At 52.8% G+C, this 26,355-nt stretch overlaps 1 protein-coding gene across 11 annotated transcripts in view; it reads left to right on the forward strand.

Moving 5' to 3' along the window:
• Positions 1-26,355, forward strand: part of LOC139059338 (POU domain protein 2-like) — a 582,494-nt gene that overhangs the window by 451,737 nt on the left and 104,402 nt on the right. Inside the window, exon 2 of one of the 11 annotated variants that reach the window (XM_070537618.1) lies at positions 20,815-20,851. The exons of 9 other annotated variants lie outside the window; for them this stretch is intronic. The gene's annotated coding sequence lies outside the window, so the exon portion shown is untranslated. Of the gene's footprint in view, positions 1-20,814; positions 20,852-26,106; positions 26,189-26,355 lie in introns of those variants that run through there. One more of the 11 variants, XM_070537620.1, reaches the window with a different exon arrangement.

Consider the following 26,355-nt stretch of genomic DNA (forward strand, 5'->3'; position numbering starts at 1 on the left):
CGCGGCTGGAGCTGTCTGCCTCGCTCTGAAAAACGCCCCACGCACGCGAGCTGTACCCTGCTGCGTTATGCCCTTGGCATCGCTTCACGTAGTATTGGGAATCGAATAACAAAGAAATAAGGCGAGCAATGCTTTCAAACGCAAAACTCGCAAGGGCCGAGAAAGCTGCGTCGCGAGCGCTCCTCACACGCCGCCGGCTTCTGTCGCCATTGGTGAGCCCTCCGAGAAGGTGTATTCCCCCGAGTACCGAAAGTTGGGCGTTCGTCGCCGGAGGCCTTTTTGCGCACGCATCGCTTCTCCGAGAACCCTGCGACGAGCGATAGCTGTAGGTATACGCGCACTTTGGAGGCGCGCGGCCAGCACCGAGACGCCGGCGCACGCTCTGCGAAAAACCGAGAAGCGCAGAACAGCAGCAGCAGCAGCAAACAAGGGAGAAAAGCGGCAACGCGGGCAAGTGACATCGCACAAAACTTGAAGGCCAGGGAGATTTGGCTGAGCAGGAGGAAAAGAGGACAGAAAGAAACTGCGGGTGCGCGTTGCGCGCGCAGTACGAGGAGGCGGGTATAGCGGAAAGGGAGAGCTGGCAGGGGACAGAGACCGCGCCGCCACTGTGGAAGCACAAAATGCAAAGCACCTATACGGAAGGAATGGATGCGTGAGCTCGCTCGCTCGCGCCGTAAGCGTGCTGCTGCTGCTCTGCACTCGATAACTACAGGAAGCGAAGAAATAATAAAAAGGTGCCGGCTCAATTTCGCCAGGGAAGGCCCCCTCGTCTCGTCGAGGCCGGCGAGAAAAAAAGAAGTTCGGGGGGAGAGGTGGGACGGGGGACGACGCGGAACGATGTGCCTTGTGTTTGGCGTTGTGTCGCCGGTGCTTTGCCCGGCGCTCCTGCTGTTGCTGGTTGCGCGCCCGGCGCCTTTTTTTTTTTTTTGTCTTCGGCGTCTTTTGTTTCTGCATTGTCCGGATGCCGGGGCGCATCGCGAGGGGGCAGACCTCTCAGGGCTGCCCCTTCGAGATTCTAACAAGCGTTCCCTACGCAAGCGCGAGCGCACTTGACGCATTAGCATTTTTACGCGAAAAATGGTGGGGAGCTGGCCGGAAAGGTCTTGTGGCACGGTGCAGTGAAAAATTGAAAGCTTGTCCGTGAAGTGGGAGGGGGGACGACGGTTGGCCAGGGAGGCCAGGGAGGAAAAAAGACGGGGGGAGGGGGGGGGGGGGAAGGCAGTTTGAGGCATTTGTGAGACGCTGACTGCCGTCTGCATCCCTGTGCGCTTTCTTTGTGTTTGTATCGTTAGGTTGTTTCGGCATATTTACCTTTTTCTATTGCTTGGGAAACGTGACCCCCCCCCCTTTTTTTTTCGCCTTTCTTTATTCGGTCGCTTGCTTAGTTGAGGTGAAACCTCCTATTCACTAACATCATATTTGCTGTAAACTTAAGATCGTTGTTTCTGGAGCACGCGACAACCGCTCGTGCTATAACTTATAAGTGATGTCACCTCTAACAAAATTATGCTAGATGAAAGAATGGCAACCCAGTACTATTGTCCCTAATAGTCCACGAGGAACGAATGCGGTCGATCATTCTTTGAATACCTTAACTAAGGTAGATGACTGAAAAAATGAAGGAGTGGCGTCTAGGATTTTATTTTCTCGCCTCTTTTAAACGAACGAGTTGAATTAGTTGATGAAACAACTCATCCGGAAGCGGAAGGCTGTGTACTTAATCCAGTGTACACGACGACGGCGGAATCCGTCTGTTGTAGTAAAAAGCAATGCTTTTCTTTTTTCACGCTATAGAAACTGTGCCAAATATTTCTTTTTTCGCCTTCCTTAAGACATTTAATGAGGTAAGGTTGTTCCGGTGAAACAGAATTGGCTCGTTCCAAACAGAACATAGTGCACAATATGGCGACGCTTCACACGAGCAGCAGGGAACTCTAGCAGCAGAGGTAAGGGGGGTGGCTTCACTCGCTGCAGCGGTCCCCACCCCGGCTGCAGTGACGGCGTGGCCGGTGTTCGATTAACCTGTTTTCCCCCGCGGCGCCTCGAGGGACACCGAAATCCTTTGGCGGCTGCGGGGCCACGGTGAGGCAGTTCTGACGCGGCCGCCGCCGCCACTTGAGCTGCGCCGGCCTTTCGGCGACCGCAGCTCGTGCCGCCCGCTGTGGCCGCCACAGCCTGCTGCGAAGCGTGGCGGGGAGCGCTCGGCTCGGCGGAACGCGGGCAGCGTAGCACCGCCTGTTCCGTTCAGCGTTGCCGAAGCTGAATTCCTGACTGCACCGTCCCCGCACGGCGTTCCAATCCGGGCGTTCAGTGATTGATGTCATTGCTGCGCCGCCGGCAGTGGCCTTCGAAAGCGCCGATGGCTTTGGTCTTCCCGTATCAATACGCACCGTCAGCAGGAATCGACGCGCGAACAGGAGATAACTGATCAGAATACCTGCTACGCGTAATGAGACATGTATAATGGCTCTGTAGCATGTCTCTAAGCATGGAGTATGGTCCCAAGTGCACGTTTAGGAGTCTGAATTTAGATGCTGTTACAAATGCAGGTCAGCCTGGAAACGGCACAACGCACCGGATTATTTTTTCAAATTTTAACCTACGTTGGTAGTATATGGGAAAATGTTAGGTGGCCATCCGCTCAAATCCGCTTGTCCTGTCTTCCTTCCTTGTGATTGTCTAAAAATAAGCGCAACCAACGTTTCCAGTTACAATGAATAAACTTGCCCAACAACGCATTCTGCTAAATAAAACCTGGGTGTCACTTGGATGGTCCGAGCATTCAGCTTTTACCGCGTCTGCCTGCGCTGTGCGGAACTAGTGAGTGGAATGCGTTGTTTAGGCGTGTGCGCGACATGCCCTTTGTCCCGCTTCTTTGTTCTCCAGTGCCGCCACCCTTCCCCACACCTATACACCCCCTTGCCCACTTGTTTCCCTTTTTTTCCCCCTCGGGTTGGCGTGTGGAACTGACGACCTCTGGGGACGCAAAATAGGCAAACACTTTAGGAAGGGAAGATTTGCGTGTTAGAGGCGGGGATCGTGACCCAGTTTTCGATAAGTGCTGCGGCTGTGCGAAGCCTACGGCAAATAAAAAAAAAGAAGGAAAGAAAGAAAGAGAGAAAAATTGCTGGGATCGCGAAGAGCATGCAGGAGCTCGCTTGAATTGTGTCCCCTTGTCGATTACACGGAACCTTCGGTGGAAGCGGTGAAATAATACGATGACGAATAGCATATGTTTCCAGTACTTCTATTTCTTATGTCATAACGTCAAAGGACTTTCTTTGTGCGACGGTATTCTAGAATTCTGTATTCGAGAAGCCCGTTTCAGTGTACTCGCGTAGTGAGCAAAAGCGGGTACACGAATCAGTGTCTTAGCGCGATAAAAATGCTGCAGGAAGGAGGCGCGCTAGCTACATAGTTTCCAAATAGTTGCTGTCACTACCGTAGTGGTGTTTGAACTATAAGCTGGCATTGCGCTAAACACGAGGCATTGTTGCGCACGAAACACAAATGTCTAATCATTTCTTGTGGGTAACGAGCTTTCCTGTGAGTAAGGTTCAACGCGGCACGCGTGTGGCACCTATGTAGGAGCGAAGTACAGGCCGGCTTTTCTTTGATTCGATAAGCAAGCGTTCTTTGCTAATGATGTTGATAGCGAAGGTGCCTGATGCCATTGACTCGTTCAATTTTGTTGCATAACTTTATTAGAATTATCCGGAATAGGTAATACCTACGCGCTACGCTCCTTTCTGCTGTGTGTTTCCTTGAGCAGAAACAAAAAATGCATGACATTTATTTATTTATTTATTTATTTATTTATTTATTTATTTATTTATTTATTTATCTTGCAAGGATATACATTGAATAAAGCAAATTGGCTGCGCTAGAGAATTGACAGTATAGTGCGCGAGAACTCGATCTGACTGCCAACCTTTTTATATACGGCGGCACTTGTGCGATTTACCGTTATACTTTCGTATCATATTTTGCCTCTCTCTCTCTCTCTCTCTCTCTCTCTCTCTCTCTCTCTCTCTCTCTCTCTGTGTGTGTGTGTGTGTGTGTGTGTGTGTGTGCGTGTGCGTGCGTGTGCGTGCGTGTGCGTGCGTGTGCGCGCGCACACACACGCACACACACACATCGTCGCAGAACGTCGTAGAAGAACACATCGTCGAAGAACGAAGCGCGCTTCGTTCTTCGACGCTCGTTTCTAATCAGTCTTCAGTGCAGCTTGCGCTGCGCTTGTTTCACAGCTGATGACCTCTCGGCTCGAAATGACAAGATACGCGCAGTCAGCGGTGGCCCATGCGGGCTGTCCCCCCCCGCCTATCCTCGTTCATTGCGCTAAAAACCGGTCGCCTCGACGCGGTGTGAAAAGGCCAAAGTGAGCGTGAGACGCGGCGGCAGCCGCTGATGCGATCCATCAGCCGTGTCAGCTGGCAGAATGGATGGGCGAGACTTGTCGCTCCGCCGCACGTGCGTCTTCTTAGAGGCGCACGCGCTTCGCTCCGCATCCTTCATTTTTTTTTATCCACTCTTTTCTTTGTTGTCCGTCCTTGCTCTCTGTCGCTTTGTCGCACAGCCTCCACTGCCAAGAGCACAACTTCGCGCTCGCAGGCCTCTCCGCTTGATTGCGGAGAGCTTGCCTTTTTTTTTTTTTTTCTGCGGGAGAACACCTCATTCGTCCGCGCCGTCTTAATTTTGGGAACTCGTGGTGACTTGAGGTCACCTGGCTCTGCTTCTCACCCGTCGACATACGCACCAGAACCCTGACTGCTTGTTGCTTTTCCTAGTTTTTCTCTTTTGCGAGATTGCATTATGGCCTCATAAACGTTCTCTTTTTTTTTCTTTTTTGACGTGATTAGAGCGTCGCACTATTCATTTTCGTGTTGCAAATCTCTGGACGTCTATCGCTGGTACAAGATCAAACACGTAGGGGAATGTCCTTGGCCTGCAGAAGGCGGCGTGCGCACGCACGCACGCACACATGACGAACCTGATTAGCTGATGAAGGTTTTCAGGTATGGACACGTCATGTCTGGTGGAGAATGGCTTCTGTATACTGCAGAGGAGCGTCGGGAGTCGCTCGCGAGGAGCGGGAGCGATTGGTCTATATTGCTGTTGCCGAAGTTGCTCGGCCGCAAACCTGCTTCCTTTGCATGCGCTCGGCCGGTCCCGCATGGTGGCGCAGGCACCGAGCCATGTCTCCCGCTTGTTTGCGGCGGGCGCTCCTGCATAGAGACGCCCGCACAACAGCGAGTGGGCGGCATTCCTAATTCTCATTGCGGGCTGAGCAAGGCAGCAGAGTTCCCGCGTTCCTTTGCCGCGAGAGCCAAAAGGGACGGAGGGGCTGCTGCAGAAGGAAGACGCACACGTGGATACCGTGTAGCTGAATGGAGGGAGCGCTCATTGCTCCCGGGTTCCGTTCTCTTGCTTGCCTCTTTCTGTCCTTACTTCTCTTTCCCGGCATTCGACCAATCTTGCCCGGCAACGCGGTGCGGTGCATGCACTGACCCTGGCTACCTAATGAGGAGCGCTCCCGTCCCAATTCATCCTGGACTTTCCCTCCTTCTCTCCTCCTTCGGACGTTCGGCGCACCCTCCCCCCTCGGCTCCCCACAGCCGCACAGCCGAGCTGTGGGAAAACTCTGAAAGCGGGGTGCAGAGAAAAACAAGGCATCGGGGAACCTCGGGTACTTTCCCCTGCCCGCTTCTCTACTCTGTAAGGCTAGTGGCCGAGGGCATGCGCGCGAGCTGCTGGCCCGGAGCGTGCGCTAGGCTATTGAAAATGCACGTTTTATACCAATCGATATTGATTACCGATCGCGCAGAGGCGAAACCCGCCGTTGACGAGGAGGGGTGTGCCTGCCAGAGGAGGTTGAGGGGATGGCCAAGAGAGAACTCAGTGTGAGGGAGGGAGCAAGTGGGGGAAGGGGGGTGGCTCGTTGGTTTTCTTGCCTGCGCGACAGGCAGTGTCGGTCCTGTCGCGCTGCAGTCCCCTTCGTGGAGCCGGATGGTTCATGCGGAGCTCGCAAATGCGAGGGGGGCGCGGGAGCGACATGCACAGCTGTAATAGCGACCGCGCTGGCAGGAAGCCGCCGTCGCGCCCGTAGACGATCTGTTCTTGCATCCCCGCTCCCCTGCCCCCCCCCCCCCCCCCCCGCCTTCTGCTGGTTCAGGGAGAAACCGAGGGAGGGTGGAGGCGCTACCTCTGTTGTGTGCGAAGACAGAGAGAAAGAATAGAATATCCAAGATGACTGGACAGGCCGCACATAAGCGGCACGCGTCCCAGACGCTCTGGAGAGGCGTACGGAAGCATTCCTAGTCCTGCTACTGGTGAGGAATGTGTTTCTAGCGTTGAGAGCGTGTGCCTGTGTCGGTGAAACGATCAAAGCTTAGCCTTTCCCCTCGCAGCCGCCTATTGTCGCAAGTCGTTGCCGAACACTCCCGCCCCTCTATCTATAGTATTTTTATTTTCATTCCGCCTCATTTCAACTCACTGTGACTGGCGTTCCACTCGTGAAGCTGCCCTTCGGTATATGTTGCTTCCGAATTGTTTTCAAGGGGACCATCAGACATACAAACAGGGTGGGCTGCCTGCTGACAGCGGTTCGAAATTTTGATGTATACACCCGGCCTGAACTGTCGGTTTCGGCTGTTGCGAGAGATGCTCGGAGATGTGTATTAGCGGGAAAACGACGGCATTATTCACGCGTTCTCGGAATCGGCACTCTCCGGGCGGACTGGAATGGTTCGCGCGTGGTGAGGCTGCCTATTTACAGGGGAGAGATGAAGCGTCGTTTTCGAGAAACGCGTTCGCTTCTTTTCTTTTGGTAATTTAGCGATTTCGAGCACTTGGTAGTTCCTCCGTGTACACTGCCTTTTGTTAGATGCCTGCATATGCGTCTGCGTTTTATTCGTTTTGTGTCGGTTCCCTCTGTACTGTGGGATGCGCTTGTCGCAACGTCATCCTTGGCAGCTGGAACGTCTCGATGACCGTCTTTATGACGCTTTCCATTTTAGCTTGAGCTGAGTATTTGGGAACGATCGTTTTCACGTTTTGTCTCATTTAAATGGTGACGAATGACGAAATACTGCATGCAGCGAGCTGCGTTCCTACGTAGGGGATCCTTACTGGCAAATCGTGTGCTTCATTCGGTGGTACGAGGTCCTTTAAAAATTAGTATTCTTAACAGGGCGTGACATAAGTTATTTATATCACAAAAATTAAAGCTGGTGTGCAGTCGTCTCCTACGTGGCTGTGCCTAATAAACTTTGTTCTTTTTCTTTTGTTATTGCTGCTCGAAACTTTGGCTCAAGAATAGCTTCCTAGTTATTCAGCAATTTTTTTTTTATGCTATCTTTTTTGCAGCACCGCCTTCAAACAACATTTCTGCCCCCTTCAGCCAAGCGCCGGACACAATCCTCTGCCGTGTTCCCATCCATTCCCCAAGCTTGTGCTATTGCGCTTACACAAAATTTGACCTTGCGTTGCGGCGTGTGTGCTTCGCTTCTCTTCAGTGCTTGCGTTGCCGCAGCCCAGCCCCGCCCGCTCGTTAAACTTGAAAATCTCCGGGGTGGTCACGTCGACGGCTGCGGCCGCCCTGCATGGCCAAAAGCGTTATTCACCGCTGCTGCGCATGGGTTCGTCGCCGGCTTGAGTAATCCGGTGAAGCCGGACGCCGCATAGGTCGCTTTGTGTACGCCGCGGTCCCCTCCGCCGACTAAACCTGAATGGCGGGGCGCAACTTTTCCCCGTAACGACGTCTCCCCTTCGCGATGGAGCGCGATTGTGTGGCGCACGTTCCGGTGCCTCGTCCTCCCGGTGTATCGTCTGCCCTCTGGTGAGCTGTCTGGCTCGCTCTCCCTGCCGCAATCGCGCGCACTTGGATGCGCGGAGGCCGCGGCTTCCTGCCGTTCCAGAGCCCTGTCGAGAGATCGCTGACTTGCGGCGATTTTCCTTCTGCGCAGAGCAAGTCGTCCACTATGTCCCTCCCCGCTTTGGCGCATGGTTCGCTGGCTTCCCGTACTTCCTGTGAGCGTGCGTATTTAGAATCCAACTTTCTGTAAGAGTAAGAACATGATGTGGTGTCTTGCAAAGCTGCAGCTAAACGGGGCTGTCAGGAGAGGCTTTATACAGGCACCCGTCTCTACTAATGGTCTCCGCTGTTAGAGAATGCTGCTGCTGCAGCAAATGATTTAAAGGCAGGCGGAATCGCCCGGAATCTACAGTTATTTTGTTTTTCTTTTATTTTCCTTTAAGACATAAGTTAGGGAGATATTGGGAATATGTATGTTCGTTACCTGCGCCGTAGCAGTGCGCTCAGCAAATTATTAATGTCTCCAGGGGGCGAGGGGGGGGGGGGGGGAGGGGAGTACCTCTTTCCTTGCAGTTCCATTGAGGGCGTAAATACTGAGCTTTATCAGAAACCGAAATAATGTTTTCTTTTTTCCCTCTTTGTTACGTACAGTGTTTGATGCAGCCAGATCTGTAGCCAGCTGCACAGCAAAAGGCGCTCAATGAGAACTGTGTTGAGCGTCAACGCAGAAATTAGCGGCTTTATTTAATATCATCTTTGACTGGGGGCAACTGCTGCAGTGCACCTGTCAAGCAGCCGCGCTTTTCAGTGTCAAGATGTTGCGTTGTCGGGTATACGCTCGTAGATACTCACTAAGCTAATTGGTTGACTTGCATGTGGTTGTGATCGCTGTTTCGTTTAAGGGCGAATTATATTGCTTCTTTTTCTTTCTGATATCTGTCGTCCTGTTCCGTAACATCATTTTGCTGCCTCTTGAAAAATAATACGTCCCAACCGCTGTAGCAGTTTCCTTTTTAGTACCTGTAAAGCGTGCTTCACGCACTACAATCCTGCTACAGGAGAAGCAGCCTTCGTGACCGAAGCAAAGTAATAGTTTGCGTCATTCGTGCACTGAAGTGCCGGTCGTTCCTACCACTACTAATTTTAATTAAATTTGTTGAATTACCTAATATATCTAATTGAAAAATATCTATATAGTGTGTCGTCTTTGTCATTCCTATAATATTTACAAACACTGTAGAAGTTGGCTGGGGTGTCGCAGCATCGAGCATTATTATTTATCCGTATCATGGTGAAATATCTTGGTGGCCCTGACAGTTCTATGTCATTCTTGTTGTTACGTGCTGCTTATCAGCGAACAAAATTATTTCACGTATTTTACTTTGTACAATGTGGTTTACGCTTGTCAGCGTCTTCCTTTGAGTTGCCCACTTCTATAAGAATGCTTTGAGGGCTCTCTGTCGGATGGGTACTATGCAGCCCTGTTATGGACCTGTCACGGCGGGATTGTTTGCGCGCTGAGTGCGCGTGGATGTCCTCTTGTCCGAGGAGACGGCTGCTTTTCACCAAGGTCCGAGGCCCCTCTTAAAAGCTCTCCTCTAGTTGAAGAGCTCAGTTGGTGCTTGCTTACACACGTGAACTTGATATATCTGCGTGTGTAGCCCAGATCTGGGAGAATGCCCATCTTAACACTATGCCCCATGGGTTGTCAGCGTCTCCACATGGACAGTGCTGGAAAGAAATGAACGCTAGCTGATAACTGCGAAGGCGACGCACTCTGCACAATCGTTATTTCTTATTTCTGCCCTGTTTCATTTATGTTCGATCCCCCTTTTTTTCGCTGTTTTGCTTTTGCATGGGAATCTTCAAGCTTCGTTTCATCCAACGTCCCCATCGCTGGATCGTTTTGGATGACGGAGTTGGTTTTGAATGACGCGCAGACGGGTGCGCCGCTGTTTTCTCGCTGATGGAAATGATTCAGGCACGTTGTGTAATTTTTGCGTGCCAAACTTACAAGGACAGCAGAAGTTACTTCGAGGCGGTCCCACTGTGTTCCCCGTTTCGGTTTCGTACTTGGGTGTCGCCCCTGTTCGGTACGTATCTCTCGCTTTCTTGGAGTTAGTAGGAAGCTCTTTTGTGGCAATTCACTTTTGTACTGCGTTGGATGCATTTCGATACTTTGTGACAGTTTCATCTCTTTCCGAACACACGTGGACAAAGCTCAGCAAAGGCTCTCGCTGTATCAACTTTCCTGTAATGCACTCTAAAAAGGAGAATGTCTTGACACACGGGAGAACTGTGCTTAATGTTACATCCGCCACGCTGCGTGAAGCACCTAAGCACATGAAGTTGAAGGGGCAAAATGGATCGAAAAATACAAACGACATTCGAAATTGCACGAAACATAGCAACAGTGGCAGGCTTCGCTTAAACTTGCAGCACACGCACTGTCTGTCGAGCCGTTGAGATGCTTCTGCTGGTCGGTGGACTAAAGAGCTTCCACGCGATATCCTGGCTGCTTGTATTCACACAGACACACACGTACACACACGCGGCGCGTTCACTGAGCGTCTTTAGCCGGCGTTGTTGGCGGCGGCGGTGGTGGTGGCCGATCGACAGCAACTGCGCTCGGAATTCTCTCCGGGCTCGGGCCATTGTTTTGGGCTCTTGTCTCTTTAAGAAAGACGAATAGACCCTGCCGTGTTCCTCTGATACGTGTCCCGCTTCCAACACGTGTTCTCCGTGCCGCTTAGAGAACGAAAAAAAGAAACCGAAAAAAAAAGCCATGGGCTCCGGTCAAAAAGAAGGGGGGGCCCTCACGTCCTTGTTTGCCACCAGCGCTCGCTGTCTGCTTTGCCCTCGAACGGCGCAAGAATACCGCGTTCCTCCTTCTCCCAAGTAGGCAAAACACGGCCGCCGACGCCGTCGTCTCCTTGCGAGCAGGCTTAAAACGGTCATTTATTTCGGGCCCGACAGGACCGAGAGGCTTTGAGCGCGCGTGCGGAGGAGGAAGGAGTGTCCCGGGTAGCTCAAGCATTCTTGGAGAGCAGACTCTCCCGTCCTCGCTGCTCCTGTTTGCTCAATGCCTCCGACGAGACTGGCGGCGGCGGCGGGCGCGCGCGCGAGCACCGCTTGCGTATGCCCGGTGTGCGTGTGTGTACAATGCGGGATGGCAAGAGCTGGCTGCTTGGTGCCGAGGATTTACGCGCCTGTCGTCGCCGCCCGCTCGCTGCTCGGCTCCTCTCGAGGGCCGCCGCTTCTGCGGTGAGGGAAGGGGGTGCGCGGACGCTCTCTTGCTTTCGCGCCCGATTCGTGCATCCTGCAAATCCAGGCGAGATTTGCTCGGCGCGCAGCGACAGTTTCGCGTGGTCGTGTGCGCCAGGATGCTTGCTTGCTTGCTCGCTTGCTGCTGCGTGAGCCCCCCCGAATATACCGCGGCGACCGAGAGCAGCATCGTCTGCCTTCGGAGATTTCGTAGGCGGGACGCGTCTTTCTCGCAGAGTTCTTGGTGCTTGACTGTGGAATATCCAGCGTGCCCTTTGTGGCTATTGTCGGGTTACGAGGGTCCCTCTCACGCTTCTCCCGTCCTCCTCCCGTCGTGGCAATTTGGGTTTGTTGGTAGGGCATTAGTAAGAAGATGTTCGTAACACAAGTAGGGGGGGGGGGGGAAGAAGAATAGTCGAGACAGAACGCTAACTTACAACGGTGCGTGCATTGCAACACGTGCACGTAGTCGCAAACCGTCTTTCAAATTTCAGTGCATGTACGACTATTCTTTATTATTCTCCATGAACTTGCGCTACGAACATATTCTTAGCAAGCTCTTCCCTTGATTTCGAATGAAATGTTTAGTTCATGCTTCTGTGCGTACTTTTAACAAACTGTGCAGCTCACGGAAGACTACATACCTCTGCCGCTGTGCAGCCTTTTGATATAGAAAAATATTTTATATTCTGAAAGTGATTGACCGTATTATTCCAAATCGATTCGTTCCATTTTCGCTTTTGTTCTGGAAATACCTCTCTCCCGCCCTATATTCGAAAGCAAACTGCGCGGTTATCAGCAAGTGATTGCCTCTCTGGTAGGCCTTTTTTTTTTTAGCGAACTGGTGTTCCATCTCTGACTACCCGAAACCAATTTTCGAGCTCTCTCTGCCGGGTAGGTTTGTTTTCTTATGTGTGTTTCGTTTTGTGTGACTATACAGATACACGGGAGTCCTACACTGGAGCGGTTTCCCGGACAGGTAACATGGACACAGCATCTTCCTGCACGCCGCTTGCACGAGTGCCAGGTTCTATCCCGCGCGCTTCCTTCGGTCGTCGCTTAGCTTGCCTTTAGCGTATACCCTCCTTGACAAACGCGGCGCCGCGTCGCAGGTGGGTCGACGCCTGCTCAGTCTCTGTTAAATTAATAGGACGCGGCCCGGCCAGCCGAGAGGTGAGCGAGTGGCCGTTGCTGTCCACCTTTGGTCATTCCTCCGTGTATATAATACACTAGGAGAGGCCCCGGCTCCGCGTCTCTTTTTTGCCTCTCTCCGGCCGAATCAGGCCTGTAGGTGCGCTTGTTCGTCTGTGTATATATGCTTCGCCGCACCTGATCTCGGCGGTGTACGGTTTCGGAGCCAGCGAGCAAGCACGGCGCTCTGTCTGCACGCTGAATAGAAGAAAGATCTCAGCCGTCCAGAATGGCTATACACGGGTGGCAGACACAAACTGGCCCTCGCGACAACAGCCGCGGTGTGTTCGCGGGAGCTATGGCCTTCTTTTCTTTTTATTCTCCTATCCTTTTTTTTCCTTCTCCCCGTCACTTCCTTGCTTCCTTCCTCGCCTGGGGCAGCGATGACCACGGCCGGTCGATGCGGCCGCTCGCCGCCTCCTCCCGGCGTCTTCTCGGTAACCCCGGGGGTCAGCTGGGTAGCGGGGCCAGACGCACGCGCTCTCGGCGAGAGAGGGACATTAGGGATGTAAGTGCGGCCCCAATTTATACATGTATGGATCCGACGCTGCTCGTGTGTCCGCGCCGCGTGTCCAGCGGAGTGGCCGTCGGGCGCATGCCGCCAGCCCTTGTTGATACTGTGCCGATCGACTGCACGGGCCCCGCGCAGATGCTGCTGCTGCTTCGGCTGTTTCTTCTTCTCACCACGGCTGCTGTCTCTGCACCCTCTTGTGGGCCTCTTTTGTCTTCATTTTCTCTGCTCACACGATGCTCTTGTAACGGTGGCTGTGGTCCGGCCCTTCGTTCTGGAATATATATATATATATATATATATATATATATATATATATATATATATATATATATATATATATATATATATATATATATATATATATATATATATATATATATGCGCTTTCTGGTACGGCTTTAAGTGGTCGCTGCTTTCTTGGAAGCTTTGGTGTTGGTTAGTCTAGTCGAACGGCATTTGGGAGTAGCTGTGGTGGGTTTAGCAAGCTTCTGATACGCTCGTTGCGAGTTAAGTTGAAAGGTTAGTTTAGTTGCACCTGTGCAAAACCTGATAATGTAGGTTAGGTGTGTGATGTTATTACGGCGCAGACGCGAATTACGTGTCTAAGCCAGTGGGCGTTTCTTTCGCGTGGTTTATTGTTTTAGCCAGAGACGTGCTGGAAGGCGCTCGCGCAAGCTGATAACTGGCTGGCATCGTTGATTAGATGCGCTCGTGGTTCCTCGCTTTTATTGTTCCATTAAGCACACAAAATAAGCCTCGCTTTCACTACAAAAACCTTGTGATGGCGTCGTACTGCGGCCCTGGCCCGGCCTCCTTCTGCATCTTCTAATTTTCTTTGTGCTGATATTTCATAAGCTCTATCCTTTATTTATTTGTTTATTAACAGGACTTGATCACCATGAAGAGTTCCCCGCATTTCTTTCTGTAGTTCACTTTAGTGACGGAGGTATGAGGGAAAGAAGGAAACTGGGCGAGCCAACGTAATTACGATCGGGAGAAAAAAAAAGTGCCTACATCTTCCACACAGGATGTATGGCACTTGGGCTTTGATTTTGTTTCTATCCTGACCCTACATCCTTATTTTTCGATCAGGTAGACGCTTTTGCTAAATATGCGAAGGGAGACATGTGCACTAGCGTCCTGTTGTGAGCTCGCTTTTTTCGCGGCTGTCTATATTTTAGCAGAAAGAAATAAGAGAAAGTTTTTTTTTTCTTTACATCAGCACGGTAAGCGCGCCCTACATACGTTGTTGTCCTAATGTGCACACACTACATCTGAGCATGTGTTCACTCTAAATCATATTTATGTTCAAAAGGGCTCTTGGTCTCCCAATTTTCTTCGAGATCTTTTATATTGGCTTTCTCTCTATGTCTCCCTGTCATTAGAAACAGAACAATTAAGTGTAGGAAGACAGCTTGTGCCAGTCGCTGGTGTCTCGCTTGCGAAGTTCCAGCATCAGTAACGTTGATATATATGTATATATATATATATACACACACATACAGAGAGAGAGAGAGAGATAGAGTCTATGTTTATTGATGCCCGTAATCAACAGGGTGGACGCAGCCTCCCTCCGCCTAGCAGACGGCCAAGATCCCCTGTGTCTCAGCGGCTGCTTCAGCTAGCTGGACGGCCCAGACATGGTCTCGCTGGTCTGAGCTGAGCAGCAGGGTCTCCCACGGCTGCCGGTTTTGAATTTGGCTGCCCTCGAAAGGAGCCGCCTTGGAGCATGCCCATATAATATTTGGCAAATGGGCCCTACCCATATAAAATTTACATTGCTCATTGTATTGCCCCGGATAGAACCTGCTGCAGGCCACTGGGTTAAGGTACATGTCTGTTTGCAAGAGGCGCTAGGCCACCGCTTGTTTCTTGGTTAGCTCGGAATGAACTTGAGTATACCGGGCCCTTCCCAGCCGATAGTGATCGGTGATTTTTTTGTAGCTGACCATGCCGTCTCCTCTCGTTCCCGGCTGGGTTGGCTCACTTGCTCGGCGAGTAATGCCTCGAGATACGCCGCGAACCACCTCGTTGCCGGGGAGAGAGGTTTGCGCGAGCGTCCAAATAATTTGGATCGTCCTGCGATGATGGTCGCAGTTAATATTTAGAATTTTGAGCGCCTCTGGCGAGATGCGTCTTTTTGCGAAATTATTAACTGCGATCTTTGAGCCGCTTACCATAATTCTAGCAATAGCGTTAGCGGCGGCCTCCACCAAAGTTAGTTATAGAACTACTTTCTTTTTTAACGTTCTTGGGATACAAGGTTACGTGCAAGCAGTTTGATTGTTTATATCTAGGCACTCTCTCTCTCTCTCTCTCTAAGTATGTGACGGTGATGTTGGCATTATATATCGGCTACTCATTTCAGCTATGCGATACAGGCAGTTTTCTCTTTCTATAAGCATCTCTTCGAAGCGTCGCCTTCCCCGACCTCTTCTCATGGGAAAGCGGGAGGAGATTCTGTGCGGCCGTGAGGAAGGCATCTTGGAGCGTCCACCCGCTCACTTCGTGGCCCGTATACTCGAGTGCATCCCTCGCATGCGCCCATCGGTCAGGTGCCGCGTCACGGGCGCCCCCTATACGCCGCGCTACTCGCCAGCCTCCGGCGCGCAGAAACGGGCTCGCGTTTTGCGAAACCTTCGCGGCGTCCCCCCCTCCAGCCGAACTACTTGACTGAGACGCGCGAACGGGGCGCGTCTCAATTTGTCTGGTAATGATGGAGCACCCGCGTTGGCCGCGACGCGTCCCAGAGCCCATTCGGGCCCCGGGTGCTCATTTTCGAGCCCGCCTGAATGCCGCGACGTGTATAATGCGGGCGAGAGATGGAGCGTGCGCGCGCGTGCGCGTGCGTTTCGCAAACGCCGCTTGCGCAGCGCTTTCGCCTCGTTCCGCAGACGCCGGTGGTCCTGAGGCTCTCTCTCTCTCTCTCGTTTCTTCCTCGGCGCATCCGTCGCTTTCCAAGGCTGATGTGGGCGTCCCGGAGGTGTTGTCTTCTTCACACTCCTCCGAGCGAACGCATTTCTTTTCTGCCGCGCGCGCGCTCCCTAGTGGCGGAGATGGAGAGCTCGGTGTGCTCATATATGCGGAATACATGTGCAAATATGTTTTTCTCCCCTTCGTCTGCCGCCGCTGCTGCATGATCGCGATTCCTGCGTTGGCGCCTCCCTCCTCGACGAACGGAGAGATCGCCCTGTTTGCGAAGCGCGGAGGCCGCCTTTATTCCTGCCGTGTCGGCGGGCTGCACCTTCCGGAGATGCCGCCACTTCATCCGTCTATGCTCCGCGTTGAGTTAGCAGGAGTTTATTCTGTTCGCTTAAGTCTCGCTGCCGTGCCTGCCAGTAAGACTTCTACACTTTTAAATTGTGTACAAACGGCTTGTACGGATACACGACAGGATGCCGTGTATCCATTTCGTCGATCAGGAAATAACGTGCTGCGGAACGCCGTGCGTCGTGCGAATTTCAGCGGTGGTGCGAATTTCAATTTCGCTAGAATAAATGAAAATATACTTGGTGACGTCGGCATAACGGTGTCTCTGATTGGAGCACGCTTTATTTCTAAGGAGAGATGTGTCTTTTTGTCGGCAGGTCGATAAGCCATCGGACGTGAAATTAAGAAAACTTCTCGTTAATGGCAGTGCCTGCAGTGAGATTGCCAGATAATACCTGTGTATGGCTCAGTGGAGCGCGCGCCTTTCTGTGGTATCATGGGATCACCATGCGTTGATACTAGGGCTCTTGTCACAGTATAGAAGTCACAAAGACGTATACTGTCCGTATGCACCTTAACGCCTCTGTTTCAACTGGTTACAAAAGCATGGGTTTGTTTAAAGACGCATTGAGTTTTGTTGCCAATTTATGCTTGTTTAAACACTCAGCGGGTTGCTCGGGAACCAGTTTAATTTGAGTTCGGGGCGATGACCGTACGTGTTTGCATATTCAAACCGGACAACATTCTTGCCGTGGAACGGCGAATTTCGTGGCCGCCTGTTTTCGACATCCCGCCCGCGGCCATCATTATCTGGCAGGGCCCTCGAACCGCGTCTTTACCGGTCCCCACTCGGAGACCGCGTAAAAGATCGCGCTCGGGGAATGATGCGGCTCGTGCAGAGTGCGGAAGTCGTCCCCCCTGCCTTCCGCCTGTCTCCTCGCGTCCGAAATCCCCCACGGACCCATAGCGTGCTTATCCAGTGCAGGCCCAACGTCCCGTAACGCCCCGCGTATAACCGCCCGTAGGCCGCTTCCGCTCGCGGAAAGCACGAGCGCAATTGCGGCGGCCGGAGAGAGGAGATGGGGCGAGCACCCGACAAACCACCACCGCCACCGTCAGCAGCAGCAGCAGCGAAGGCGTGCGCCCCACCAGCGCTCGTCGTCGGGTCTTTTAGCCGACGGAAGGAGGCTGTGAGGATATGCGTCCTCTCGCGCCGATAAATAATAATAACGCGGACAATAAAGCTCGCACGTGTAGCCGTTATACGAGGGCCAGCCGCCGCCGCTCGCATGCAAGAGAGAGCTACAGGGAGCTGTGGGCGCTTCGCTGCCGGCTGTGTCTCTCGCACTACTTGGGCCTCGCCCCTAGCCTAATCCCCTCTCCTTCGTTCTCCCACTCGTGCCTTCCCCGCTCGTGGCCTTTCCTGCCCGCCGCCGCCGCCTGCTTCGCTGCGAGCCCTCGTCGTCGGCCCCTGATGCGTTTACGACTCCCATGAGGTGTTCCAGTATGGCTCGTGTTAGATAACGGGCCGCCGCTTCTCTCCCGGTGCCCTCCAAGCGGCAGCCGCCGCCGCGCGCTCGCCTCTGGCGTGAATATCGCGACGCCCTATCTGCCGCGAGACCCCGGTGACGGCGGGGCAACCCCCCTCCTGACGTCCCCTCTCCAGTCGGCTCTCCTCGGCGCCCCTTTCTCGTGCGTGGCAGCGCCAATGCGAGAGTAGCGCGAGCATGAACACAAGCTGGGCGCTTTTCCCGCTCAGTATGCATGCAACGTGCACCCGTGTACGATCATGCTTCGACCGGCTGGCCGTCCGGCCCCGTACGCTGTGTAACATCTCCACGTCTGGCTCGTTTCTTGTTTCTACGGTCATTCGTTGTGTCCACAGCCCGCGTTCCCCTTCCGGCCAATGATGTCCAAGCCCGACTTGTCTTTGCCCCTCGGAGAATGAAAAGCGGAGGGGCTTGTCATGTAACGGGGGAAAACGAGGACCATAAAGATGCTCCGGTGAGATGCGAGTGGGGGATGTCGACGCTCGCGAACCTCAGATACGGAGGGGGGGAAGCTTGCCAATCCCGAGGTGGGAGCAGCCGACGGGCGCTGCTAGTGTCCAAGCAATTGACCGATGACGACGGGATCGGGGTCGAGCGCTCTTCCTCAACGCCGGCCTGGCCCGTCAGGGGTCATGGCGTTGTTGTTTTACGTTGGATCATTGCCCATCACGTTTGCGGTCTTCGTGTACATGTTGTAGCCCGTCACACGCTGTGCCCTGTATCGCCTACCTGCATTCGCGTATGAAGCAAACGGAACATATATATCACTGTGCTTTTGCTGCTGGTTCTGCCATAACTATCCAGCTTGTCCTTGGTTTACCTTAGGTATAGATGCTACAGCTGTCGCTTTTCGATTGTCTCACTGGCACCTGTGTTTTTGTACTTTTTTGTGCGCATACGCTCCGCCTGACTTGTTTGCTGCATTGCTTGGTTTTGTTTTGTTTGCTTCCTTTTTGTTAACTTATGCCTCGTAACTTGCGGTGATTGGGTGTAAATATCGTCTAGGTGAAGCAAAGCATGCAGGACTACCAGACTAGACACGAGACGACAATGTTGCGTGCATTGCTGCTAGTGGCTTTGGGCGCCGCGTTTTAACGTGTCAACCTCAGCCTTTAGAACTGTTCGTGCTGCATGCGCTCGTGAAAATTTGCGCCTGATTCCGCTTCGAAACAATATCAACATATGTAGGGTCGTTATCGTCCTTCGTGTGCCATGATCGAGATAGAAGAAGCTGAAAAATGTGCGCTTTTAGTGCAGACATGTTCGTCGGCGTCCTTTTGTGTAGAGCAAACTAGCAGTGATCGCAGTGCGGTGTAGCACTGCAACCGCTAGTTTTATTTCCCGAACCATTAGCAACTGCTTTGGATTACTCTCGAGATTTCATAACTGTCTTTGTACTCCTTCCGAAGTTGTACGATTCAAAGAATTGATCGCATTAACTGTAAATTGCGCGTACAGCTCTAGGTTGGCTCTCCTGACGTTTGTGCTGCGTTACATTCGTATTATTAGTTTGCCTTGTTTGACTGGAGTTACCTTTTTATGTATTTATTTTTTATTCAGACAAGTGTGGAAAAATACACTTGTCGACGTAAGACTTCTATCGTATGCGCGCATATGCGAACGATTAAGTTGTGCGTCCGCCTTTTCCAAACGACAAAGAAGCCCCAAGGAGGTACTCGCGCTCCTCTTGCGTTTATTTCGTATTCAAGTGCTATTTTACCGTGATCAATGTAATTGCGCTATGTCTCGATAATTTAACATTGCGTTTTTGTGTGCGTGTGTGTGTGTGTGTGTCGCCTAATAGCACGGGAGTAGAACGCGCTCTAGTTTCGAGGCAAGTACAAGGGGCCCAAGCGTGCGTCCTATAAACGTAAACGTCAATCAGGGCGCGTTCCCGTCGCACTGCAGGCGCGGCCGCCCAACGACATTAGTGATGCAGTGCCTCTGTCAGGCCATCACATTTCGCGCTAGGAGAACTCCCTGTGGCGCTTGCTGAGTGCGGCGCTGCTTGGGTGAAAATGAAGAGGACAGGCTTGGCAGCCGCGCGACGGTGCCGATGCAAGGCCCGGGGATGGAAAGAGACACTGTTTTTTGAATCGAACGCCAGAGAACAGAAGCCTGCGGAGAAGCCGCTCGAAACAGGCAGCTGTTGCGAATGCCGTTCAGCGCTTAGGCTTCCAGAGAGGGGGAGAGGGGGAGCTGAGAAAGGGAAATGAAGAGCTTCGGTATACCGAGGCTAGCTCCGTCCGTGCTCTTCGGACGTGAGCGCTACAGCGTCGCCCAGGAATAGCAGCATTAGCGTGCGAGACCTTGTTAGCTGGGCGGAGGGGAGGCGGTGAGAAGAAAAAAAATAAGGTAAAAAGAACAGGGAAACATGAATCCCTGTCGCTGACCTTCCCTCGGTGGACCCCCCCTCCCTCCCCCTCTTTCTCGCGAGTCGCACGCTCCCGCGCTTCCAAAATAACGGACCGTTAAAATCCCCCTCTCCCGCAGCGAACGCTGGCTGCGCGGGAGCAGTGCGTGAAAGAGGGAGGGGCCGGTGAGAGGGAGGAGGGGGTGGAAACGGCGGCCGCTGCGACCGACTGGACGCGTGACTCATCATCTGGCAACAATGATTAGGCTTGTCCACGTCAACGTTTGTACAGACCTGAGTGGCAGGGAGGAGGGCAGTCTGAAATATTAAGTAACGCGAAGAAAAAGGAAGCCGCCGAGAGGAAAGAGGCGTGCGCGCGACGCGCTCTCTTTAGTGGCCGTATTTCCCTTCGCTTTTGCTGTTTACTACGAAGCGACGTGGCAGCTTCTCCCCTCGCCCTGCAGGGCTATGGACTCGAGTGTATACTTTTCTTACCGCTTGCGAATGGGATATTGAATTTTTTTAATATATATAGCTTGTCTTACTGTTCTCTACTGGCGCCTTGCTGCCGTGTGCCTCAGTTGTTTTGTTCGCTTTTTTATATTTTTTTCTCACTGCAATTTCTTTTCTCGATGGCCTTCTAGCTGCGCCGTAAAATTCGAACTCCGTCATTCGCGCTCCCATTTTACGAACGTTACCCTCTTAGCTTATATTGCTTTCTTAATTGCAGCCACTGTGCAAGACGTGACAGGTTATGACCCAAAGTACATTTGCTCATCAACAACATAAGCTTACAGTACAGCTTGCTCTTTGTCTATAGTGTATTTCGTTGGTGTTAATGGTGAATGTGTCGAAAATGCCAAGGATGTGTCGTCGTCTTGTCACAGTTGTCATTTCTCTTTTCGCGTTGCAGGACGTTCTCCAACAGGCTTACACATCTGACGTATGTTGTAAGAACCATGTTTTCCCTCGATTTTATTCATTCCTTATCATCCGTAGAGCCGAGCTTGCTTTTCATGCTTGCTTTTTTTAGACTGTAGTCGTCATGCAATATACTTCGGTCGCTTGCTGTAACTATTGATTACAGTGTCGACATTTTAACTTCGCTGCACCAACTTCACACACAGCCTTACGTTACATAAGTGTAATTCTCCGTGTAGACACGGCTGGTAATATGGACCTTGGAAACGGTATGGCGCGTACAAGAAGCAGGTGTGCACTGGAGTTCCTTCTTGTTAGTTTGCATCAATTTATGTGTAACAGCCGTTTAGTGGCTAGAACTACCAAAAGAAGCTGTCTGGTGGCTAATAAAGAGCTGCTTGTATGAATAGATAGTTTACGCATTTAACTCTCTTTGTCAGTCAGGTCGGTTTTGTCATGCTGCAACCTGCGTTACTCGTTTATTTGCCTATGTCTCCTCTCGCGCGGTACAGTTCCTTCCGGAAATGCCTCCTGCTCACTCGATCCTTTCCGCGCGATACGATAACTCCGCACGATTTTCTCGCAACCAGCGAACGGTTTGACAATGTGTCAAAGAGTGCCTGCGCAACAAGCCACTGGCGTGTACGCGGCGTGGTCCGCGTCCTCCTTGACAGCTCGCCCCATGTTCGCCCGTCGGCGACGCCTCGAGCGGAAGACCGTCTCCGTTCGTAGTGCCACACTTGCACGCGCTGGCCATGCGGCCACCGCGCAGTGGCTCGTAAAAGCGGAAGATCCTCGCGGCCGTTTAGCGGGCCACTGCTCCATTGCGGTCTCTCGGAGCGATCGTAAAGAAAACGGGAGACGCGGCAAGAAGGGAGACTTCCGCCACCTCCCTCCGGCGCGTCCTCCTTTCCCGCCCAGTGTTCCCCTTAAGGGCGACCCTCCTCCCGACGTCATCGCGGCCGCCGCTGGCGGGCGTCTTCTTCTCCCGCCAGGAAGGACCTGATGAGGAGGCTGCGGAGAGGGCCGAGGATGCCCATTGTTGAAAAGTGCGAGGCCCGTGTTCTTCCTTTGACGGGTTCCTATCTTTGTTCTTGTTGCTTACATTTGCGCGTTTAATTTTTTTTTTCGCCTTGCTGTTGCGGAAGATGGTACTTAAATGTGCGAGCCCAGCGACGGAGAAAAAGAAATGGCTGAAGAAAGAAAGATAGATACGGCAAGGCGATAGTCGTAGGCCAGAGCACGGTCGCCACTTAACGGCCAGTCAAGTTGGTGGCACTAAAGTGAGCCTGTCCCTTTTGTCCGACAGAGGATAAAGAGGGTGGAACGCGATGGCTCTCGCTCAGGGGTTTTTTTCTTCGTTCTTTTACGAATGAGTTTTGTTCCATGGAGCGCAGGGGGGTTTCTCACTTTTGTGCTCGAAGTGTAGAAAACAGAATCGAGAAGGTTGTTTCACCGTCCTCATTGCGTAAAATTCTGCAGCCACATGAAGCACTGCACTTAGGTGGATTTTACGTTTAAGGACACTTCGTATTTAGAGTATGTAAATAATATCATGTGCTTGCTCAAAGCAAACCTTTCTTATAGGTATGGAACATGAGGATGCGTGATAGTAACTGCGCCCTCCTGGCGTTCCTCCATTTTTCCTTCTCCTAATGCGATCTATGCCGAGGTCAGGCGACAGAACTTCTTATCTGTCGTTGTATTTCTTTGCTTATATTTTCTTTCTCCTGGGAAGCAACACGGCACGCGCCCTTTGGGAACGAAAAGGGAGCGAGTGAATTGTTTCCCATTTGGCAGAGAGAAGTGGCAGGAGTGAAGGAATTGGCTGCAGCGTCAGGCGAGGCTGTCTGAAAGCGCGGCGGAGCCTGCGCTCCGGACCGCGCGCCTCGTTCGTTTCGGCGCACCCGGCTTGATTAACAGCGTCTGGACACCTCACTCCCACGCCTCCATTCATTCCGGCCCCCCAAGTCGGCGTCCCTTTCTCCTCTGCCGGTTCCCCGGGCGAACTATACACCGCTGTCCATCGCGCGTGGCCCGCATTGCGCTGCCCCTGTAGGCGTCCGCGTGCATGCGTGTCTATAGCCAGACCCCGGACGGGCATTCGAGAGCGGAGAACGGGGAGCGGCGGCGACACGGTGGGCCGTTGCCGTCACTCTCTCCCTCTCGGCTTGCGCGATAGAGGAGGAGGGAGAGAGCCTCAACAGTGGCCGGTCATTCCATGACTCACGGCGAGCGTGTCTCCCAGCGGCCGCCCGTGTCTCTGGAGCGAACACGACAATGGCGCTGATGGTTGATGCTGCTGCTGCTGCTGGCGCTCCCTTTTGCATGCGCGATGCGAATAGAACGCGCCGTTGAACGCGTGTCAGCCGCCCGGCTCTCTCTCCGCTCCCGCCCTCCTCGTCTCTGTGGAGTGGTCGTCTTGCTCGGATGGCTCTCGTCCGGCTCTCGAGAACGATTTCTCTCGATGTTTCTCGTTTTCCGCGCGTTGTGACCAAGTGCGATTTGTATTTCGCTAAATTCGCCTTTTTGCGTAAAGGACGGGTCCCAAAAATTTTTTGCAAGAAACTGCATTGTTAACGGTAGCTGCGCGGTCAATGACCACTATTTTCACCCCTCTCGCAAAACTACGCACTCACGGTGCTGGTCGTACACAAGACGAGTATCGCAGTGCCAGCTGTCTTCTCTTTCGCAGCCTCCCTCAGTTGCCACTCCGGCAACGAATGACCAAGTTTTTCATGAACCTAACTACTACATTGACTTGTCCAGAACAGGCACTATCCCAGTCATTTGGACTGCGGGCATTCAGTGCGGCAGAAAGCCTCCTTGAACCTGATAACAGAACGCAAGAACATTCAGCACGGTCGTATCGCAATGTTCGCACCATAAACTGGAAGTATAAGCGCACCGCTGCCATGCCTGTTTGTGCACCCACTGCACGAAATTAGCGGCGTGATAATTCAATTCTTCGCTTCCACTCGGCGTCAGCAAAAATGGAAGCCGCAACAAGAGTAAGTGGGCGCCGCTCTTGTCCCGCAAATTCTCGTCTGCTCCTTAGCAGACGCGCTTACGTTTTCTTTTGTTTATCAAATGGCTGCGGCGTGGTTTGTTGCACAACGCACCTGCGGCGCACGTAAGGGGGTGGGAGATAAGGAGAAGAGGGAGGTGTATGTGTCTCGCTATGCTTTGCAGCCTTGCGTTTATTTATCATTATTTCGTCATTTGTTTCGTTAACTGTCCCTTGGCAGGCTTTTATGCCCATATTTTGGTTTGGCTGCTCTGTATTGCAGTGGTTGGTTGTGACGGTAGGGGATGGATGGGGCGACAATTTTCCCGCGGATACTGCGCAGTTTCCAACAGCAGGAGGCACGGAGACCGGGGGACGTTGTGGAGTACGGTGGATGGCGAGCAGAGAGCTGCCGTCGCATGCATCCCGCTTGTGAGGATGCGGCGGGGACGAAATAAAAGCGGTGATGGAAAGCAACAACGACAAAAAGAAGATGGTGGGAGCTTCAAGACGCAAGAGTAATGCGCGGGGTGAGGAACCCGTAGTATACCGGAGGAAAGGGCGAATTGCGAAGGGGGGGGGGGGGGGGGGAGGACACGGTGCGCTGCTCTGGCGGGCAGGGCGACGCAAATTGGTGAAAAATTGATGGCTCGCATGGCTCGCGGATGACACGGCGAGCAGTAAATAGCGCTAGTGGCGCAGCTCTCCGCCTGGTCGCGGGTGCCGACCCTGTTTCACTCCCCGTGCTCCTTAAAGTGCAAGGCCCGAAAGGGAAGCCGCCGGTGGTCCGTGCGGGCAAGCTCCCCCGAAGGTCGCGTAGTCGCTATCATCGGCCGGGACCGTGTTCGTGTAGCCGCGAAGCGCCGAGCGAGGTAACAACTCTTGGAGTCCCGCTGTCCTCCCTTTTTTGATTACGTCTCAGTATTGTGTGTTCTTTTTTCGCTTTTTTAAATGTATTTTTCTGGCTTAAGGAAAAAAATTGCTCTTGGCGAGGGGCTTTCCCGCCCGACAGGACTGCGCTGCCGTAAAGCAAACGCTCAGCGCCTGCTGTCGGCCGTATGCATGCATCCCGGCCGGCTGAGTAGCGCCCGCAATGCTATTGCGCATGAAGCGTATATATCTCCAGTTTTCTGAACACTTCCTCGTCGCTCTCCGAGACTTGGTCTCCGGTTCTTCGTCGTCTCCTAGTTTTCTGTTCTCTCTTTCTTTATTTTTTTTTTCCTCTGACCCACCCCCATCACTTTAATCGGGAGATATCTCCCGCTCGTCGCGAGGACTCACTCACATATGCGAGAGAAGATGCTTCGAATATGCGCCTAACGCTGCGCGGACCCTTCGTATGCGCGTGTGCCACGCGACCGTCAAAGCCTGCTGCCGAAGCTCCGCTGCTGCGAGCCTGTACTTTCCTTTTTCCTCCCTTCCCACCCTTTCTTCTGCCCAGCTCCGCTTGCTTCTTGCTTGTTGTCAGGCTTCCCCCCTTTTCGCTTCGTTTATATTGGTGCCGGGTTGTTTGTTGCACTCCCGTATACCGTCGTCATTCCCCTAGCGGCCCCTGGGCAGCGGTAGCATCCACGGTCGTTTGCCTACTTGTGCGTGTTATGCATATGCGCGTCCTTATTTTCTTCTCTTTTTGGTATTTTTCGTCCGTTTGTATGTATTCACCTTTGCCACTCGCTGGGGAAGCTCCTGCGCAGAGGCACAGCGTGCTCGCGTGCAGACCGATGTGTTCGTGCTGCATTCTTTTAGAAATCCTTTTTTTTTTTTTATCTAGGTCTCCACTCCCCAGAGCAGCGCGTGCCCAAAGGAGCGCGTCGTCTTGGTCCCTCGCCGCCTCCTCCTTTTTACGGCGGTCTCTCCCTTTGATTCCGGGGACGCCTATATATGCGGGGGGGGGGGGGGGGGGGCACATGCCGCTAGCTGTCTTTCTTTTTCTTTCTCTCTCTGTTTCCATCCTGCGCTCGGCTGCCGGTGATAAAGCAGCCGGATTACGCCGTCCTAAAGCGCTCGTTTTTTATTCATCCAAGGGCCGTTATTTACGTGCGCGTCCGCCGCCGCGCTGTTTGCATGCGGGCGCGTGTGCCTGCCGTACACGCGCGCACAAACACGGGGCCAAGTGGGCGCGCGCGCTTCGGAGACCGCGAGATATACGAGCGCGGCTTCGGTGCGCGGTGCTTTTTTTTTCCCGCCGGACGGACCGAGCGTGGGGCAACAGATTGCGCGAAGCACGGCGACCCATGTATACGAGACTCCGTGTGCAACGAGTTCGGATGCATACTTGCATGCGGTGGCAGCGACTCTGCTCGATCATGCACTCTATGAATAACTCAAGCCGGTATCTCCGCGTAACGCCCTTCTTTCGGTAATGTCTTGTTTTTTTTTTCTTTTTCGATCTAAGAATTGGCACATGGCAGGATGAGTGACGTGATGTGTGGGCTTCCCGCGGCCGACCTGCAGGCGATGCTCGATCGCGCGCTTCAATGTTTGAGAACGCACCTACATACTTGGAGAACAAGTTGCGTTCTCGGA

The sequence above is a fragment of the Dermacentor albipictus genome, chromosome 4 (assembly GCF_038994185.2).
Source record: "Dermacentor albipictus isolate Rhodes 1998 colony chromosome 4, USDA_Dalb.pri_finalv2, whole genome shotgun sequence".
Taxonomy (NCBI): Eukaryota; Metazoa; Arthropoda; class Arachnida; order Ixodida; family Ixodidae; genus Dermacentor; species Dermacentor albipictus.